The sequence below is a fragment of the Triticum dicoccoides genome, chromosome 7A (genome assembly GCF_002162155.2).
Source record: "Triticum dicoccoides isolate Atlit2015 ecotype Zavitan chromosome 7A, WEW_v2.0, whole genome shotgun sequence".
NCBI classification, from domain to species: domain Eukaryota; kingdom Viridiplantae; phylum Streptophyta; class Magnoliopsida; order Poales; family Poaceae; genus Triticum; species Triticum dicoccoides.
In genome coordinates, this window is record NC_041392.1 from 577,886,989 (window position 1) to 577,894,859 (window position 7,871).

A 7,871-nucleotide genomic window follows, 5' to 3' on the forward strand; every position below is an offset into this window, starting at 1 on the left:
TAATTCCAATCGTGTATTTAAAAAATATTAAATGTGTATAGAAGAAATATTTCCGATGTTCAAATGTAGAATATGTATGAAAATAGTAGACATCAAGAAATATAAGTTTTCAAAAATGTTAATCATGTACTTGGAAAATTGTTAAATGTGTGCATAAAATATTTTCCTCATGTATACACAAAATGTATCATCTGTACGGAAAAAGTAGACATCCAAAAATATATATTTTAAAATTCTTAATTATGTATTTGCAAAATATGAAACATGTGTATATAAAATGTTAAACATGTATAAAAAAGTATCAAATATATAATAAAAATGTACAATGTGCCCAAAAAAATTAGACATCAAAACATATATTTTTTTAAAACGTGTAAGAAAAATGTAGACATGTGTGGAAAAAAGAAAAGAAAAAGGAAAGGAACCAAATAAAGAAACAAAAGAAAACCAGAAAACCAGAGAAAAGTAGTGCAAAAGATAAAAGGAAACAAATAAACCCAAAAAACCGAGATAGAAAAGAGAATCACAGAAAAACAAAGAGAAAAAGGAAGAATACAAAAATTCTGTGAAAACCCAAAAAGAAATGAAGAAAACCATTAAGGAAACCGGATAAAACCTACAACGAGCGGCAGCGAGCAAACATACGCTAATGGGCCAGCCAATATAAACGCACCCTTCAGCGAGAGAAGCTACAGTCTCGCTATAAGCGACATATAGGTCTAGTGGCATAGCCCATTAGCGTAGGTTGTTTGAAATCCAGGAATTTGTGAACATACGCTAATCTCGCTGAAGGGTGCGCTCATATTGGCTGGCCTCGATGCGAGAGAAGCTACCGTCTCGACGCGAGAGAAGCTACCGCCTCGCTATAAGCGAGACATAGGTCTCGTGGCATAGCATGGCACGAGGGCAGCAAAACGCGCACCCCCACATCTCCCCCCACCCAAGCGCTTTTGGCCAGACCATTGCTGAGCGGGGTCCCTGCTTTTTATTTTTTTCATTTTTTTGTTTTAGTTTTTATTTTGCTTCTTGTAAAGTGTTTGGGCTTCTAAAAAATGTTCTACATTTCAAACCTGGTCAGAAATTTGAAATTTTTTTCAAAATTCATAAATATTTCAACTTTCAAAAATGCTCTTGAGTTAAAAGAAGGCTACTAGATATGAAAAAAATCTTAATAAATATTAACAATATTATTTTAAATATTTTCACGGATTCAAAATAAATTCCGGGATTTCTAACAATGTTCACAAATTAAAACAAACAGGCGGTTTAAAAAAGTGCACACACTTTAATAGTGTTCACAATTTTTTTAAAAGTTCATGGATATCAAAAGGGTTCAAAATTTATAAAAATCATGAATTTAAAAAATAGTCCTACATTTCTAAAAATGTTCTTGAATTTCATAAATATTCTAATATTCCAAAATATTCAATAATAGAAAATGTACCCAAAATTTAAAAATGTTCTAAAATTTTAGGAAACGTTCTCAGATTTGAAAAAAGTTCCTACACATAAAGAATTTTACAAAACTCAAAAACTATTTGAGAATCATTTTAAAAAACGTATATGAGAAAAATAATAAACACATAAAGAAAAACTGATTCAGGGAAGGTTTTCCCAAAATAGGTGAGGAGGAAATTGGGAATTGGCCGATCCATAAAGCAGGCATAGTCGCCAGGGTGTGTGTTTGGTCTGTATTCCAAGAAAACCCTATTTGCCGCTCATTGCGACAAGTTGTTGCTGTTTCGCAGAAGCGAGCAAGTATCCGTGTCCCTGAACTGGTTTTTTCTTTTGCAGTTTCTTTTCATTTTTATTTTATTTCTCTTATTTTTGGTTTTTTGTTTTCTTTTTGCTGTTTCTTTTTTCTTTTCTTGCCTTTTTACTTTCTGTCACCTTTCCGTTTTTTTCCTTTTCAAAGCTATTTTCTGTTTTTCAAAAAAAAAATCTGGAATTTCCAAATTTTGTTCACATTTTTGAAAATTTTCTTTTCTAAAATATTATTCAGAAATTACAAAAAAGCTTAGAATTTTAAAAATGCGTATTTTCAAAACAATTGAAAAATCAAAAAGTTTGGAATTTAAGAAAAATAAAATTTAGTTAAAAAACTAATAATTCAAGGATTTAAAAAAATCAGGTTTTCAATATTTGTTCACAAATTTAAAAAAAATCCGGGAACTTCAAGAAATGTTCTCATTTTCCAAAGTTCACAAATTCAAAAAATTCTTCACGTTTTCAAAAATTGTTCGCCAATTCAAAAAAAGTTCGGGGAAATTTTGAAAAATATTTTGAGTTTTGTAAAAAATTGTTTGTAATTTGAAAAAACGTTCAGGTTTACACTTTTGTTCTTGTTTTTCAAAAAATGTTTACAAACGTTTATTTGGAAATTTCGCGAACTGGTTTTTAAGTTTTGTCGCCGCTATTTGTTTCTTTAAGTTTCCGTTGTAATTCTTCCACTTGGGCGAGGCAGTCCTAGTGGCTAGCGTGGCGTGTGCATCTACAAGTGGTGGGTTTGATGCCTATCGCTAACTGTTTTTGCGATTTTGACCTCGCGAAGTGGAGCCACCACAAGTGGGCCGGCCCAGGTAAGCTACGCTCTGTGCAAAACCGTGACTCCTTGCTGCAATAAGCGACATATAGGAGGCCCCGGTATTCCGTGCCCTATGCGGGGAATAGGACCCGCCATTAAGCATTAAGCCCAGTTGCGCACATGGGGAATAGGACCCACCGATTTGTGCAACTGGGTCTTAACGACGGGTCCTATTTTCTGCCCGTCTACTCGCAGTTTTGAAGTCTACGGGCACCCTTTTTTGAAGTCTACTGGTAGTTTTCAGCCATTTTTTATATTCCCAGACAGTGTACTAGCCGAACAGTAATCATCTGGGCTGATGTAAAAAGAAACACGAGTGCAGAGCCAACAAATTCTATCCATCAAATCATGTTAATCCTACGACTGAGGCTACTCCAATCATAGCGCTCAGCACGTACGCAATTACTAGTAGTAAATAGAAGGGCGCGTGTGTTAGACTAGCCACAATGGAGAGTAACATACACTAGTAACATACGCATATCCTTAGACTATGTTACTACCTTTCATAGTGGGTAGTAATATAAGTATTGTAACTTGCAAAGCCTCATTTATTAGGTTATAGACTCATATTGCATTGGGACATGTGATGTTACAGTAAATAGCTAAGTTATTCAAACTACCTCTTTCCTCATTAACTCATTGCCACATAAGCAAATTTATTGAGTTGGACTCGATGTTACTGCTGAAGTTACTCCCACTGTGGCTAGTCTTATGTATCCAAACGGTAATAACTGACGCTATAAGCGCTAAATATGAAACCGCCTACCTTTTTTTTTTGAAAAAACACCGTGGAGGGCTGGGGGGGGGGGGGAGCTCCCCACATGAATATATTTCTCAAGCTTTGCAATCCATCGTATGAGTGATTACAAAGAGGTGAATTATATAAGCACGTGTAATCGTGAGGGCATGTAAGAACGCCACGAGGAGGCAGCCTGTTTTTCTTCTGGCTTTCTCATTCGATGAGTCCAGAGCATAAGATCTTGTAATATGTTTCTCGAGGTGGTGATGCTGTGGTGGTCCTGCTGCCTGAAAGTCATGGCATTTCGAGAGTTCCATATTTTCTATAGAATGATGAGCAGCACCGAGTTCCAGACCTGGTGGTCCGTGGCAGCTGGAATGGGGCAGTCCCAAAGATCCTCAATGCTGCCGTTGGGGGTGAAGCCTAGCCTGAGCCAGATGCGCCGCGCTGGGGGACAGCTGAGAAAAATGTGCGTGGTGTCTTCTCCATCGAGCCCACATCTTGGACATATGGCGTCCGAAACAATATGCTTGTGCAGGAGGTTTGCTTTACAGTTTAGCCGACCTCGAAACATGAGCCAAGCGAAGATCTTGACCCTAATGGAAACACGCGAAGACCAAATAGGGATGGAGTGGAGGTCCACTGAGTCTTCCCGCAAGGTAAGCTCGTACGCCGCTCGAGTGGAGAAAGGTAGGCCGCCAATGAGAAACTGCCTACTGAAGCACACAATCATCCCAGTTATCATTCTGTGTCCGCTTTCTCCGCGTCGCCGAGCTGAGAGGCAACGAGCCAACGAGAGTACATAACCGTACCGTGTGATGACCACACTCCTTCCGTTCCGATGAATAAGGCGTATTTCGTTTCCTTAAGGCAAGACTTTAAGCAACAATTACTCTTTTTAATATTCGCATAGTAGCATGAAATACACAGGTGCACGGGTACTTATTAAACCGTGTGCTGCGCGTCCGCAATATCTCGACCATGTGCTGCTGAAGATGTGGAACCGCTTCATACCAAACCATAAAAAGTTCAAAAATTAAGAGCGCACTACTGCCGGTTATGCAAACAGGAGCACAAGAAACACCCTCTAGGCAGCAAAGCCACCACCGTCCACACCACACCAAACGACACGATGGCGCGCCTGGAAGCCACTCCTGGGCACCCGATCGGGACGTGCAACATCGACATGTACTGTAACATGGAAGAACAAATTCCGGTGCTCCGTCACTCTCTCTCAGGCATGCACACAACTTGCACATCGAGTCGCCAACCAAAGCCACCATCGATCGCCGCATCGCCTGATAGCTCAGAGCGGTCATCTTCTATCACGTCAAAATTGCGCGGCGAATCGAGCACAGCGACGGCGCGAAATTGCGCCGTGATATCTATTCATCCTGCAAACTACACCACTGCTGAGCACTGACCCAGGAATAGCCATACGTAGGCCGAGCGGGACGATCGAACGCGACAGACTGACAGGCGAATGTGTATGTGTATGGCGTGATCATTTTATTCTCCGTCTACGTAGTGCTCGTCCAGCCGCCGCATCGCAGTCGCGGCTTTCGCCGGATCGTCGTGACTCGTGACACTGACGCTTCTTCGATCTGTCAAAGATCGGGCACTACCCGCGGCCGGGTCCTGTCGTCCGCAGCAAACAAATGGATTTTCTCGACTACGTACTTTGCTTGGCACAAGCCACCATGAGCGATTGAGCATCGTGTGGCGAATCGCTTCGCACTCAATCACCTAGCACAGTTAGCAGCATTCGAAAAATGTACCATCTGAAAAGACACAGATCGTTGTGTACGGACACTTTATTTTCGTTTGAGAAGACAGGTGGAGACATATGAACCTCGTGAATATATGCTCAACCATATCAGAGATATGTACCTCCTTTGGTCTTTTTTCTTTCTTTCTTATGGAGAGGACTTGTCGTTCTTTTTTCAAAAAGGGTTTTCCCCCGCTTTATATATAAAGCATCATCTCCGATTACAACCGATAGACCGAACAACGCACACAACGCACACACCCAAGGCAAGATACAAAGGTGCCGGGCACCGACACAACACCCCACCGACAACAATAGAGAGGTGAACCGGACAACAACGAAGCCAGGCCTCCAAAGCGATGCCTCCAAGAAGGGTACGACCATGAATAGTCGCCATCGCCCGATCCGTGAAGATCAGGTTTTCACCCGGAGCAAGGCGGTAAGAGTGGGAACGCCGCGACGGAGCCTTCAGGAAGGGTACGGTGTCAATTGCCGCCGCCACCGTCGGCCAGTCAAAGGACTGGGCAAGTGGTGTACCCCGACGCCCACACTCCACCGTCGCACCCTAACTCTGCCAACCACCTGCAACCATGCCACCCGCGAGGCCATGGATGCCCGCCCGCACCTGAGACGCACGCTCCGCCCGCAAACGTCGCGCCTCCCGCTGCCAGAGCCGCCGCCCTGCAACCAGACAACCCCGAGACCTACACAAAGGCCCCGGCTTTGGACCAACCGACGGCCCTCAATCGACAGATTAACCCGCAGACGCTCCGCTGGAAGACCTATGCCAACCCGTCCGCGGTCGAGGGACGGGGGAGAAAGGGGAGCGGACAAATCCGGACCGGCACATCCCGTGCCGGCGACAGGTGGCGCGACCGCATCGAGGCCACCCATCCCTCCAACCGAGCTCCCTGCCGAGCACGAGAAAAGGAGGAGGAGGAGGAGCGGACGCATCCGGACCAGCAAACTGTGCCGGCGACAGGTGGCGCGACCGCATCGAGGCCACCCGTCCCTCCTACCTAGCTTCTCCGCGGGCACCCCCGTGACGTCCTACCATGGTAGCTGACGCATATCTCCGCGGGGCCATCTGCAAACGCGCGCCCGCCAAGGAGGGAGACCAAATCGACCCGCCGCCGAAGCCTAGGAAGCTCACCAGGGAGGCCCTCCCGCGCCGAGCGCCGCCGTCCAGGCGCAAGGGCCCGCCTAGACGAGGGTCGCCCACCTCCACCGCTGCCGCGCCGCCCCCTCACCATCACGCTCCGGCGAAAGGGCCGCCCGCAGCCCGCAGCGTCAGGGGCGGATCCGGCCGCGCCGTCACCATCCGCTGGCCTGCAGCACCCGTACTGCAGCGCCGCCACCCCCCACCAGCATACCACGGCAGAGGGCGGCCGCCCACAGCCTAGTGCGCCCCCTACCGCGCCTCGAGGCGACCGGATCTGAGCGCCGCCGCCAGAGACGCGCACGCCATCCCCGGCCAGCACGAGTGCACCACCACCGCGCCGCCTGTCCCGTCGCCAGCTTGCACCGCCGCCGCACCTCAACGCCGATGAGCAGCCACGCCGCCGCGCCCGTCGCCAAGCGCTGCGTCCCCGACCAGCCGCCGCAACCCGCGCCGAAGCCGCCGCGCGAGGAGACGAGGAACCCCGCTGCCGCCGGCGACGGCCGGGCGAAGCCCGGCCGTGCCCTCGGGCGGCGGCGAGGGAGGAGGAGAGAGAGGGGGGAGACCCGGCGGCGGCGGCGGCTAGGGTTCCCTCTCGGTCGCGCGCGGGGCGATGCGAGAGGGAACAGAGCGAGTCAACCTCGTGTTTGTTTCCACTTGTCGTTCTTGAATCATGATGTCCTGCTTCGAAAAATTATTTATCTTTTGTTCTCTTCCTGGTAGGGTGTCGTCCCGTTCTCTGGGAAAGTGATATCTAACAAATCATTTTTAATAAACTTTTGGATAATCTCAAGAGCCGGACGAATCCGCAGATTTAACAAGTGATATGCGCCCGGGTTATTATTTCTTCCGGAATGGTTATGCACAATTTCATTTTATTTGCAAAGGTCAAACTAATTTAATAATCAACCTGTTAATAAAGTTAGAGTAGCTTGTCTAACACCATATGGTTTTTGCATATGAATCGAAGAGGGAGGTCTCTGTTTTGCTAGAAAAAAGTTAATAAAGTTAGCATCATATCTAGAGATTAGGACATACACGTCGTGCGGATTGGCTAACTGCGGAGCACACACTGGACACGTAAAAAAACAAAAGTTGTCCCCCACACATGTTAGCGATTCTCGAATTACAATGCGAAGCGAAGTGGATTAGCTTTCTAAAATCTGGTGCAATGCAGTAAGAAAAATAAAGTGTAGTGTAACATGCCACCCCCTTTACAGATACATAGTGCAAAGTGGAATCATTATTTGTTCTCTTCCTTTAGGCTGACATTCCATTCCCTGGTAAAGTGATGCGAAAATGTTATATATCATTTTTAATTATTTTTTTGCTCATAAATACTTTGAATTGGTTACCATATGTGTCACGTGGTTATATATCATTTTTAATTAACTTTTGGATTTTTCTAAAAAGTCGGATAAACCCACATATTTAACTATGGTATGAATGTGGGTTATTCTTTCTTCCCGAATGGTTAGGCTTAACTTTACTTTTCGAAAAGAGGCAAACTTATTTATTTCAATCATCACTAATGTTACTAAAAGTTAATGTACCACCATATTTAGAGATTAGGTTAGAGCTGACATAAGGTGCAATGTGTAGGAGAGTTAAAAATCTAATG

General features: G+C 45.3%; 1 pseudogene; it reads right to left on the minus strand.

Moving 5' to 3' along the window:
• Positions 1-5,603: 5,603 nt before the first annotated feature.
• Positions 5,604-6,559, minus strand: LOC119333647 (annotated as a pseudogene).
• Positions 6,560-7,871: the final 1,312 nt, after the last annotated feature.